We start from the raw sequence: 13,880 nt of genomic DNA on the forward strand, positions 1-13,880 counted from the left end.
TGCATTCAATCATACGTGCAGACAGCCAAATGAAACAGCATTCCTCCGGAGCCAAGGCACAAGACACAGCACATACAGTCACACACAGCACATACATTTATGATAGCACATAGTCAAAAAATATTATCCTCAATATCAATGGTGCATGTGATGTTGTCCAAGAGCCACGTTTTTGCAAGAACAAGTACACAGCAGTTCCCCAACTTGCGCTTCAGCCCCAGATGAAAGCAATCCAGCTCATCTTCTAGGGAGTGAACACTAGAGAGCAACACTGACCCAGAAGGGCTGGCCTGCAGAGGCCAGCCCCCGATCCAGCATGATTTCAGCATGCCTGCAGCACCCCTGTTCTCTCCTACACTGACCTGCAAGGGCTGACCTGCAGAGGCCAGCCCCTGATCCAGCATGCCAACAAGACCTCTGTTCTCTCCTACACTGCCTCTTGTGTCCCCTCCCCTCTGTGGCTCTAACAGGTGATGCAGTGGCATGAGGGGATGGTCCAAGCAACAATTGAGGCCATGCAGCTCCCCCACCATCGGTCTCGCCAATGAACCAGATTTAGAGTATTTTATATTACCAATGTCCAACAGGGTCTTGCAATAACAAGAAAAACATTTAAGACTAACATTTGTGACAAAATACTTAGTGACAAGATCAATTTTGTGTTGCAGGTGGTTGAGGGTAAAGCAGTGGCCAAGAAGCTAGTGTTTCTAATCACGTTAAGGGATCTCTTAACTTGTCTTAGCAGACAAATAAGACAATTTCACAGAAAACCTGAAAAACATCATTAACAATAGGCCAAATGCAACAGGTTTGTCTCTACTGCCAACAATTACTTGGCTAATGTAGACAAAAAGTATTAAAGTATTTAAAATTAAAATTATTTCAAAATATTAAGCATATCAAGAATTAAATATATTAAGATTAAAAAAAACAATTAAGTTACCCTCCCTCCCTTCACCCCAATTCTCAAATGCAAGTGCGAAATTGAATTAAATCGGGTTTCTGGCCCCATGTTAGATCTCACTGTTACAGGAAAAGAGACAGATATTCCAGCATTATGTTGCCAATGGACTATGTAGAGTTAAGTGACGAGGCAGACTGTCTTATTTTGCAGAGTCTGAATGCTTTTTGCAGACTTAAGAAAAGGCAGTCAAATCTCGACGCCTATCTGAGGAAGAGGCCAAAGTTAGAGGGGAACCTACAGCCTGGTCCCTCCTCTGAGATGTAACCAGCACCCACTTCCCTCTGCTGCTCTTGTGATTTGATATACAAGTTAGACCTATTTGTGTGTTTGCTACTCCACAAATTACTGTATATACATAAAATATCTCATGTCAGGTTTTTTTTAAAATCAGGCACACGTCCATTTACAATGTTACAATGACCCCCCACACAGCTGATTTACTTAGCACTCCACCTCCGAGGAACACATCTTCAGTGTTAAGCGGGGTCTGAGTATACTGTATTTCATCCCTTAAGATGGATATCCTGCTGGTGATCTTCACACACTCACTGCTGCAGTCAGAGGCTTTCAAAAGGGCTTCAATCATCCCAGTGCCTGAGAGGAGGAAAGTAAGCTGCCTCGATGACTATCGCCCAGTCTACTGTGATGAAGTGCTTTTAGAGGTTGGTCATGGCTAGAATTGACTCCTGCCCAAGCAAGGACCTGGGCTCGCTACTATTTGCCTACCACAACAGGTCTACAGCAGATGCAATCTTACTGGCTTTCTACTTGGCCTTGCTCACTTGGACAACAGCAATACTACATCAGCCAGCTGCTTACTGATCAGCATTCAACACCATCATTCCCTCAGCACTGACCATCAAGCTTCAAAACCTGGGTGTCTGTACCTCCCTCTATAACTGGATTATTGACTTCCTCACTGAGAGATCACTCAGTGTGGATCAGTAATATCATCTCCTCACTGACAATCAACACAAGTGCACCTCAAGAATTTGACCTTAGCCCACTGGTCTAATCTTTTTACACTCATGAACATGAGCAGTGCCTAGCGACAACATTTATAATTTTGCCAACGACACCACTGTTTTTGGGAAAATTTCATGAGGTGTACAGGAGTAAGATCGATCGGCTGGTTGACTGGTGTCGCAACAACAACCCTGCATTCAATGTGGTTAAGACCAAGGAATTGATTGTGGATTCCAGGAAGGGAAAGTTGGGAGAATACACAGCGGCCCTCATTGAGAGGGCAATAGTAGAAAGGATAAGCAGCTTCAAGCTCCAGGATCTCAGAGGGCCCAACACATTGATGCACTTATGAAGAAGGCACACCAGCATTTATACTTCATTGGAAGTTTGAGGAGACTCAGCATGTCACCAAAGACTTACAAATTTTTACAGATGCACTGGGGAGAGCTTTCTGACTGGTTGCATCAGGATACAACACAGAGGAGAGAAAGAGGCTTCAGAGAATTGCAGTCTCAGCCAGCTCTATCATGCGCACAGTGGCATCAATATAAAGGACCCTCTCCATCCAGGACATGCAGCAAGAACAAACATCAAGTGTTAAGGACTCTCTCCATCCTGAACATGCCCCCTTCTCATTAGCACCATTAAGGAAGAGGCACAGGAGCTTGAAGATCCACATTCAATGTTTTAGGAAAGTTTCCCATGAACACTACATTGTTATGCCTTGTTTGCACTATTTTTTTATATGTAACTTATGACAAATTTATGCACTGCAGCCACAAAAAACCCATGACATACCTCAGTGATAATAAATCTGATTCTGATTACAATGCAATCCATGACGTCCTGGTTACCATTCATATCTTAGTGAATTAATTTATTCCATTTGACTCCACAGCATTCAAACGTCACATTTTCAAATATCTTAATTTTAAATCCATGAACAAATAATTTAGATTATACAATTACAATAGATATAAAAAATGTTTGCAATGGAATGTTTATAACACAGATTACCTTCAAGATAGTAACAGTAATAATTAGAAAACAAAATCGATATTAACGAGAAATTTTAAAAATACGAAACTTGATCAGATCGATACTGAAGGTCTACCTATTTAACGAAATCACAAAGTACAAGCAGTGACCTTCTCTCTATCTGCATTCACTTATCAGGAAATCAACATAACCCACAGTAAACGTGGCACAAATACAATCAATTGTACAGGACTCATCCGACTAACTCCACGTGTTCCGAATCAAATAATTACATTGTTCCAGTAGGGGTCGCTGGGCAGAAATAAGGATTGAAAACTATATTAAAAACCTTAGTTACTCGTCAAGATCTACACGTCTGTCTGAGATCAGATAGAAATATGTATTCTATTAAATAGTTGAGTTAAAGTAAGTAGTGTAAAATAAAAGAAAATATATATGATGAAACAGTTGTTTTACTCGTCGTTTTCATTATTCCTAACCTGGTTAGATGTCTTCAGGAAGAATATTACTCCTTCCACAAATTGAAGAAATCTTAACTTTTATCCAGAAACTTGCAAATTAACCTTTTTTTTCAGCAATGACCGACTCGTTTCATTGCGGCAAATCTAGGCACGTTTTACCGAAGCCAGGGTAACTTACATATGGGCAAAGCTGAACATTACGTTGACAGATTGACAGACTACCTGACCAATCAGATCGCGGGCCAAAGCCGGCGCCAGGCCAGCCACAATAAGCGGGGACCGTAATCATCAAGTTGGGCAGCCTCACACTCATAAAATGAACACGCGCTTTGGAAAATTAACACGAAAGCCCAATTAATGGAGTAGCTTCCGTTCTGTACAAACAACTGAGATGGCAGTAAGCGTTCTGAGGTGGAAGTCATCCCGGGTCAGGGCCGAGGCCTACATGTATGTCGGGGAAAGGCCATTTACCATCTTACTTTCAACATTTCTCCCTGAGCCATCCGGGTCTATGAAAGTGGGCGATTATGCACTACAATCCGCTCAGAGACATTCATCCCGCAGCAATGCACGCTCGTAGCTTTTGTGCTGAAGCGGCGCAAACGACGGTTATTATTTAAATTGCACGCGCGGCAGGACTAAGGAAACCTTGGCTCACCTGCGATAGGTGATTCTGTGTTGTCGATGAGCCAGACTCTCTGCCTGGGTAAGGTCCTCCACAAGTAATAATCTCGATGCTCGCCCTACCCTGTGTGAAAATTGTACTCGGATGCTCGGCACTCTTTTCCCTGAAACCCTCTCCCGGCTGCTCAGCAATGTGGGGACACCGCCATTTCGTCCTGAAGAGGCGGACCCCGCGCATGCTCGCCGGGCGGAGCTTCTATAATTACGTGTGTAGTCCTAGCGCTACCAATGCAGCACTGTCGTCTACTCAACCTCCGTTACAGCCAAATTGCAAGTAATATTTGACAGTATGCTAATTCACCAGATTATCATTTTGGAACGACATCGAAATGGAACACAGATGAATGATATTAAACCAGCTGTAAAACCTTCATCAGCCCCTTTCCCAGAAAAGTCATTAATATCAATTTAATTTTCTTAAGAGATTTCGATCTAACATTCTGAGGAATGAAGCACTTATTTAAGAGACACGAGATTCTTATTACATTTAATAGTGATTGTGTGATTTAATAACGTTGTGTGTAACATGTTGCCCAATTGCATTATACCTAATATGCCAAAAATCAAGTAAAGCTTTTTTGTCAACATAATTTCTGTTGCACGGAGCTGCATACTTAATAGAACATAGTATCCTGAAAGAGATTAATTTTCCTCTGTCTCAAAATATGCCATTTATCGTATCCATGATAATCCCATCCAACAGCCAAAGAAACAAGGTCAGTTGTCACAGAATTTTTCTAATCCAACTTCCAGTAACCACATCCAACCAGTATACAAATACACCAGTGTTTTTAGTTATTCTGAATGATTGCCCACCAATGCTTGCAAATCTGCTGAGTGTCTTAACATTTTCGGTTTTTTTTTGTTGCGGTGCCAATAATTTGGTGGCAATTAGTTTCTTTAGGAATTAGCACACCCATGCTGATGCCCCAGTCAGTGATAATTATTGAACTCAGTCAACCTGAATGGGCATTCCAAGGCCAGGTGACTCCCAGAACATTAAGGTAGTCTTCCCAGTTTCCACACCAACATGCTTTGTAGCCTTTTTGAACTTCGTACCTTGTGATCCCAAAGATCCCACATGTAGTGCAGCTGTGAAAATGTGGACCATGCGATCATGGGCATATCTTTCTGCTTGAATTTTTTGCATTTAGGAATCAGGCCCTAAGTAAAAATGCTTCGTATGCTTCCCACTACCCAGATTGAGCAAAGAAGTGGCAGATGGAATACTGTGTCTGGAAGTGTATGATCATACACTTTGATGGAAGGAATAAAGGCATAGACTATTTTTTAACTGGGGAAAAATTTCAAAAATTAGACATGCAAAAGGATTTGGGAGTCCTTGTGCAGTATTCCCTAAAGATTAACTTGCAGATTGAGTTGGTGGTAAGGAAGGCAAGTGTAATATTATATTAGATTATGAGGACACGCAGTCCTCTTTTATTGTCATTTAGTAATGCATGCATTAAGAAATGATACAATATTCCTCCGGTGTGATGTCACAGAAACACAGGACAGACCAAGACTGAAAAACTGACAAAAACCACATAATTGTAACATATAGTTACAACAGTGCAAGCAATACCATAACTTGATGAAGAACAGGCCATGAGTACGGTAAAAAGTTCAAAGTCTCTTGAAAGTGCCACATCTCACGTAGACGGGAGAAGGAAGAAAACTCTCCCTGCCATTGTCCAAAAACTTAGAGCTCTGACCAGCCCTCTGAGCACTGAGCACCATCTCTGCCGAACGCTTCAACCCCAGCCCCGGCTGCCAGCAAGCAGGCAAAGCTAAGGATTTTGGGGCCTTCCCTCTGGAGATTCTCGATTGCACAGTAGCAGCGGCAGCGAACCAGGCATTTCGGAAGTCACTGCAGATGTTCCTCCGTGCTCTCACGGCTATCTCCATCAAATCAGAATTGTGCACAGCCCCTATTTAACAATTCATTTCTAAAATATAAGAGCAAGGATGTCATGCTGAGACTTCATAAGGCATTGGTCAGACCACACTTGGAGTATTGTGAGCAGCTTCGGGCCTTATATCTAAGAAAAGGTGTGCTGGCATTAGAGAGGGTCCAGAGCAGGTCTACGAGAATGGTTCTGGGAATGAAAGGGTTAATTTATGGGCAGTGTTTGGTAGCTCTGGGCTTGTACTCACTGAAGTTTAGAAGAATGAGAGTGGATCTGGTTGTGCATTTAATATTTCAGTAATATTGTAAATATATTATTTGATTAAGCATTCTTTGTTTGCATAATTCATTGCAGGTTATGTGTTAAAGTACATGAATGGCATAGATTATTGTGTCATCACTAATATAAAAGCTAAGAAGTGTACACATTATTCCCAAATCTGTGTTTTTCTTTCAATTGCTTATGTTTTGGAGTTACAAAACATATCAGTGGCAGTGAATATTGTACCGTATAGCCTACAGTATAATAAGGGACTATTTGATGTTTTAGTAACATGTCTTTGAATGCACTATTAGGCACATATTAAACATGTGCTATTAGGAGCATATTGATCTGTACGTGTGTGTCGAGTTCGGTTTCTGGCAGTAAAGAACCATGAACCTTAGCTCGCATCTCCAGCATTTTTATTAATAGCATTGTTGTGTAACTGGGCCACATACACAACAAATTAGCGACGAGGTTAATGAACCTACATTGTATCAGAAGGCCGTGCTTTAATTGGTAACGACACTCGGAAGAAGAGCACAAGGAACAAGCCAAGGAGCGAGAGAAGGAGGTAGAGCGAGGCCGCGAGCCTGAAAGGAAACGAGAGCACAACCGGGGTCGGGAATGTTGGGAGACCAAGAGACACAGTTGGAGCCGCAGCACGTCCAGCTGAGACCACAGCTGGCGCTGACCCCTAGGGACTGAGGGTCTGCCTGCCTCAGAAGGGAGATAAAAAGGAGCAACACACACATATCTAGACGGAGTGCGCTTGTGGCTCCTGCAAAAAGGACATGTGAGTCACAAAGGAAAATAAGGGGAGAACGGGGCTTAATTAAATAACAAAGATTGTGATGATCGGAACCATTACAGCATATGATAGTGGCATTGAAGACTGGGCAACTTACATTGAAAGAGTGGAGTTATATTGTGAGGCTAATGGTGCTAAGGATGAAAAGAAAGCCAGCGTCTTACTCAGTATTATGGGAACAAAACCATATGGCCTGCTATGGAACCTGTTAACCTCTGAAAAGCCAGCTGACAAAACATTCAACCAAACAGTAGACACTCTTCAACAGCATTTAAACCCCAAACCACTGGTCATTGCTGAAAGATTTGAATTTCACAATCGGAAGCAGAGCAAAACTGAAAGCATTTCTGAATATAGTGCTGAATTGCGCAAATTATCAGAACGTTGTCAATTTGGAGCTGGTCTATCGGACGCATTGAGGGACAGGTTAGTGTGTGGCATGCACTGTGAAATCACACAGAAGAAGCTTCTGTGTGAAAGAGACTTTACATTCAAGAAAGCGCTAAACATTGCAATATCAACGTAAACAACGGCACGGGGTGTTTCCGAGATACAACAAAAATCTCTGGAATATGCCACAAATAAAAAGTCACTGAACAGGAATGGAGGAAAGAAATATTACCGTTGTGAGAACAGGTCACATGACCCAGATGACTGTTGGTTTAAAGACAAAGAATGCAGAAACTGTGGCAAGTAGGGCCACATTGGCAGAGTATGCAAAGCTAGCCAACAGCAGAAAAAGAGCAAAATACAGGGAAACAAGAAACCCCAGAAAGGAAAATACAACAAGGTACACAAAATGAAAGAAGGCAGTTCTGACGAAAACGACTCCGATGAAAGTGAATTGTCTTGTCGGCAACTTCACAGCGTGAAAGAGACAGATGATCGAAGAGTAATATGGGTCACTCCAAAAGTGGTGGGCGTGAGACTGAAAATGGAGTTGGACACAGTCTCAGCTTTAACAGTGATCTCTGTACATGACTATAAATGACTGTTTTCTCACATACCTCTGAAACGAACTAAGTTACTGCTAAAAGCTTAAACAGGACACAAAATGTGCATCTCAAAGGTAAAATTAAAGTGACAGTGACCTACGGAGACAAAACACAGCAGCTGAACCTCTATGTACTGAAAAATGGAGGACCACCGTTGCTGGGACGTGAATGGCTTGGGAAAATCCAGTTGGATTGGCACACCATCAAGGCACTAGATGTGTCAACAAAGGGCAACTCGGCAGGGAGGATGTCCGCAGCTCTCCTCTCACCCACTGTTGACTATTACAATGACGAAGAGGAGCTAGATAGCATCAACAATGAGGACAAACGCAGTATCCGTGGCCGTGACTCGAATGAAGATACAGAGGATGCAAGGGAGACAGATATTGCCAATAAGCAAGATGATGAAGACTATCTGGAAGTAAAAGAGTGGATGCACCAGGAGAAATTGACATCTCTCAGAAGGCAGCTACAACAGTTACAGGAGTATCAGAAAAGGATGAAGAAACTAGATCAACAATACAAGGAAAGAATACGAAATGCAGAACTTTTTCTGCAACTGGAGACAGGATAAGTGGAAAGGAATTATATTAAAGAGAAGAAAGCAGCAGTGAAGGAATTTGAAGATAAAAAGATTGCGTTAGAAGAAAAGAAAAAGATGCTTGAGAATGAGAGGCTAACAATAGAATTCACAGGAGACTCTATGGAGGTAAAGCTAATAATGACTAGGAAACTAAGGAGGAGACCTAATGACCCTGTTCCAATTACAAACAAAAGACGAAAGCCTGCATCTGCGCAGTTAAATTACTTGTTAACAGATGAACAGATAATGGAAGATCTGTGAACTCTCAATAAGCTTAAATCTCTGAAAAGACCAGCATCTCCGTCTTCTCCTGAGCATCTTCCCAGCACTCCTGCTGAATCACCAGCCCAAAGATATGAAGCACGAATAGAGGATGGAAAGTTATATTATGATGAGAGATGGTATCATAAAGGTCAGGCTATCTATTTGGAATCTAAGGAGAATACGAAGATTGGCTGTGTAATTAGCTCAGTAGGAGCAAATGAGATATGGGTAAGGAAGACAAGTGATAGCACAAAGATGCATATATATCTAGGACAGCTGCACAGAGGAGTCTTCATTATATAGAGGCGATCTGCTGCTTAGAACTCTTAGCAAGTTGGTGGCACACATCTTCTTACTCCCTATGCTCAGAGGTCAACTTTTCATGACTTTTATATGGAAATCTATTAAAACAAACAAGCTTATTGACAGACGTTACCCAGAGAGGCAGAGAAGACTCCCCCCCCAAGAGACTTGAGTTGTAAATGGGTCTTAGACCAAAACTAAAATAAAGGCTTGTTATAATTTGATATTATTATGTTACTAAATAAACAAATAGTAGGTGTTTGTATGTTAAGGGTAAACTTAATTGTTTAGCATAGTGCCCCAGTAAAAAAAAGTTGATACGCAATTAAAATAAAAGGGGAGGAGTGTACTGTATAGCCTACAGTATAATAAGGGACTAGGTTATGTTTTAGTAGCACGTCATTGAATGCACTATTAGGCGCATATTGGGCATGCACTATTAGGCGCGTATTGATCTGTATGTGCGACGAGTTCGGTTTCTGCCAGTAAAGAACCATGAACCTTAGCTCCTGTCTCCAGCGTTTTTATTAATAGCATTGTTGTGTAACCAGGCCACATACTCAACAAGTGTGCTTTAAAATAAAGTGCAGCACAATTGTTTCCCTTCGGAAAAGGAGAAAGATGGTTGAGTTTTAAAAAAGGCAAAAAATGGACAAAATTCATAGGTTCATAAGCAGCGAATACCAAATAATAATAATCATAAATTTAAAAAAAGTAGAAATGGCTGGCTACATTGAAAAGGCAGATGTGTTCTATTGCACAAAGGATAACTGGCTGTTCTTTACTGAGTGAATTAAGCAGTATTTTAAAGCAATTGAAATAGCCAATGAGAGGAGACATGATAGAGGTGTACAAGATAATAAGAGGAATAGATAGAGTGGATAGCCAGTGCCTCTTCCCCAGGGCACCACTGCTCAATACAAGAGGACATGGCTTTAAGGTAAGGGGTGGGAAGTTCAAGGGGGATATTAGAGGAAGGTTTTTTACTCAGAGGGTGGTTGGTCCGTGGAATGCACTGCCTGAGTCAGTGGTGGAGGCAGATACACTAGTGAAGTTTAAGAGACTACTAGACAGGTATATGGAGGAATCTAAGGTGGGGGCTTATATGGGAGGCAGGGTTTGAGGGTCGGCACAACATTGTGGGCCGAAGGGCCTGTACTGTGCTGTACTATTCTATGTTCTATGTTCTATGAAACGAGTGCCAGTTTTACTGAGTACAGTTGGTAGAAGAGCATACAGTTTGCTTAGAAGTTTGACTACTCTGTTGTTGTGTGTATGAAGTCACCAGAGAAAATTACTGGTAGATACAAAGTAGCCTCTTTATTCAACAAAACAAGGTACAGCAAGCATCATATGTACATGTTTTCGGTGGAAAGGTGTGCTGGCCCAATGTGGGGTTTGATATTTATGTGCCAAAGGACAACTCCATATTTACAATGTATAAGCAATGCTTTCTTTGAAACCACATACAACCTTCTCACCTCCTGATTCACATCCACACCATAGACATCCAAGTGTATTTTAATCAGCATTGACTGGTCTGAGATTCACAGCTTTTAGGAACCCATTGTTGAGCCATTCAAATGGATGGCTGTGGAGGCCAAGTCATTGATTACATTTAAAGTGGAGGTTGATAGGTTTTTGCTTAATCAGGTCATCAAACATTAAGGATAGAAGGCACGAGAATGGGTTTGAGAGAGGGATAATAATTCAGCCATGATTGAATGACACAGCAGAATCAAAAGACTGAATGGCCTAATTCTGCTTCTAGGTCTTAAATCGGAACAAGATACTTCCTCTTATATTCCTCAATTCTCTTATTTCTGGTCAGCACTTTGAGTGATCTCGCAATGCCTGATATAAAAAGTTCTGAAAATCCCACTTCATTAGATTGTCCAGATACTTATCAATTATTTCCTCTGGTTTCTGGCTATATATCCCAAAATTTTAGGTCCAGCAATTATGCCAGTTTAAAATGAGTTTATAAGACTTTTACCTTACAATAAACTTCATGATGCCATCAGACTCACTGATATGGCTCTGATCCCACGACTAGTGACAACATTACCTTCCAATTCTCATGTATCATTATGTTTCTCTTCTATGCTTCTCCATAGACCTCAGTGATATTGTTCAGATTTACAAACATGCCTAGTTTTTCCAGATATTGGACAACTTTTGAATCAATTTATATTTGATAAGTGTATTAATATGTTCATTATGTGCCAGTATCACTGTCCTACTTTAAAAATACTAATTTTCTATTTTCTTCAAACTGTTCTGCTACTTCCTCAAACACAATATCCTAATCTTCATGCCTATGTAGTATCTGTTGCCTGTGAAGTACCTTTGTTTCCAAAGGCAAGTACCAGATGTATGGTAATCAAAAGAATATTCCTTAAGCCCATAATAAATGGCAGTGTCAGTTACACTTACTTCTGAAATGTACATTTACACATATATAATAAAACTGATTATTTGACTCTAATAACCCGCTAGCACATCTAAAAATAACAATTGGCATACTTTATCCACCAAAATGATTTTTTGGCATTTATTATTGTTCAGCAATATCCTGTACATATATTATTTATCTTTATAATTTTGGAATGCTCAACAATGTTATATTAATCCAATCCATTGAGCCTCAGCTTGACAATTTTAAGCCCAAATGTATGTTGCACAAAGCTCCCCTTAGCTCATCATTTCCCATCCAAATGATTAACTTCAAATTGACTCCCCAATTTATAATCCACTATAAACATAACTTAACAAATCCAAATCTCATCTTTTCTCAAACTTCTCTCCTTCCTTGCCTACACAAGACTTTGGCACTTTATGTGTAATAGTGAACACATGCCTTTTTCCCTATCTTCAGTCCTCACACTACCTAGCAGCATTAGATTACTTCTTTTTTCCAGTGTTAAGATTGATAAAAAAGAAGCATTGTATCGTGTAAATGCAATTATGTCTTTAGTAGGGTAAATATTGGAAAATACGTTCACTTTGGATCATGTGCATGGCACATCAAGCTGTAAGATCTAGTGTCGCCTTGAGGTGCTGAAGATGACAAGTACAAAAATACAAAAACCAGCAACAAATTTTAAATTATTTTGTAGCATAAATGATCATAAATATTATTAAAGTATAAATGTACTATTCCACATAAATGCATTAAAATATTAAATTATCCCAACATGCAAAGATAATAATTATATAAATATATTACATTGATAAGTACTACCTTTTCCTCCAGGATACAACTAGCTAAATTGACTTTGTTGGTCTATTATTTGCACTGGTTGTCTTTTCCAGAATTCTATACAATTATGGAATAGTTACTGCAGATTGGAGGTGGCAACTGTGATCCCACTACTAAAAAAAGAAGAGGGAAAACACAAAAATACAGATTGGTTAGTTTAATATCAGTGGGGAAAAGACAACAATTTATTACAAAGAATACAGAGCAATTAACATGGGAAATGATATCTTAGCCTTCATAGCCAGAGGATTTGAATAAAGGAGCAGTGATACCTTGATACAATTATACAGATGGTTGGTGGGATCACACCAATAGTGATATGTGCAGTTTTGGTCTCCTTAGCTAAAAAAAGGAATGTTGTGAACATTGAAGAGAAACTTAGATAAAAAGCAAAGGCTTTAATAAAATCCATCCAGGTTTCTGAAGGGATAATCATGCTTGACATTCACTGTAGTTTTGAGCATATAACTGGTAGACAGTTAAGGAAGAACCAGTAAAAGTGATGACTTAGGATTTTTAGATTATAATACCTTAAGACATAGGACTCGAATTAGGCCAGTCATCCCATTGAGTATACCCTGCCATTCAATAATGGTTGATTTATTTTCCTTCTCAAATCTATTCTCTTCCCTTGTCCCCATAACTGGACTGATCAACCTCTGCTTTAAATGTATCCAATGACTTGGTCTCGCAGCTATCTGTGGCAATGAATTGTACAGATTTACCACCTCTGGGTAAATAAATTCCTCCTTATCTCTGTTCTAAAGGGACATCCTTGCATTCTGATGCCGTTCTCTCTGGTCTGAGACTCTCTCACCATTGGAAACATTGTCTGCATGTCCACTCTGTCCACACTTTACAATATTCAGTAGGTTTCAGTAAGATCCCCTTTCATTCTTCTAAACTCCAGTGAGCCATCAAGCTCTCCTTATACATTAACCCTTTTACTCCTTTGATGCTCTCCAATGCCAGCTCATCATTTCTTAGATATGGGGCCCAAAACTGCTGACAATATCAAATGTGGTCTTGCCAAAACCTTATCAAGCTGCCGCATTACATCCCCGCTTTTATATTTCAGTCCTCTTGAAATAACTTCTAGCATTGCATTTGCATTCCTTACTAGTGACTCAACTTGCACTAGAGAATCCTGCACTAGGACCCCCAAGTCCGTTTTGCGCCTCAGTTTCTTATTTCCCTGTCTGTTTAGAAAATAGCCTATACCTTTATTCCTTCTACCAAAATGCATGGCCATACACTTCTCTGCACCACTTCTTTTCCCATTCTCCTCTGTCCAAGTTCTTCTGCAGACTTCCTGCTTTCTCAGCACTGCCTGACCCTCCCCCTGAATCTGTATCATCAACAAACTTGGCTACAAAGCTATCAATCTGTCATCCAGATCATTAACATATCATGTGAA

The 13,880-nt window shown here is 40.4% G+C and overlaps 1 protein-coding gene and 1 pseudogene across 2 annotated transcripts in view; one reads left to right on the forward strand and one right to left on the reverse strand.

Moving 5' to 3' along the window:
• nup50 (nucleoporin 50) overlaps positions 1-4,254 on the reverse strand; it is a 61,293-nt gene extending 57,039 nt beyond the window's left edge. For both annotated transcript variants that reach the window (XM_072267828.1, XM_072267827.1), the window contains exon 1: positions 4,049-4,254. The gene's annotated coding sequence lies outside the window, so the exon portion shown is untranslated. The remainder of the gene's footprint in view (positions 1-4,048) is intronic.
• A 4,044-nt stretch (positions 4,255-8,298) lies between these two features.
• Positions 8,299-9,219, forward strand: LOC140203360 (sin3 histone deacetylase corepressor complex component SDS3 pseudogene; annotated as a pseudogene).
• Positions 9,220-13,880: the final 4,661 nt, after the last annotated feature.

This window comes from Mobula birostris, chromosome 9 (assembly GCF_030028105.1).
Source record: "Mobula birostris isolate sMobBir1 chromosome 9, sMobBir1.hap1, whole genome shotgun sequence".
In the NCBI taxonomy this organism is placed as follows: Eukaryota; Metazoa; Chordata; class Chondrichthyes; order Myliobatiformes; family Myliobatidae; genus Mobula; species Mobula birostris.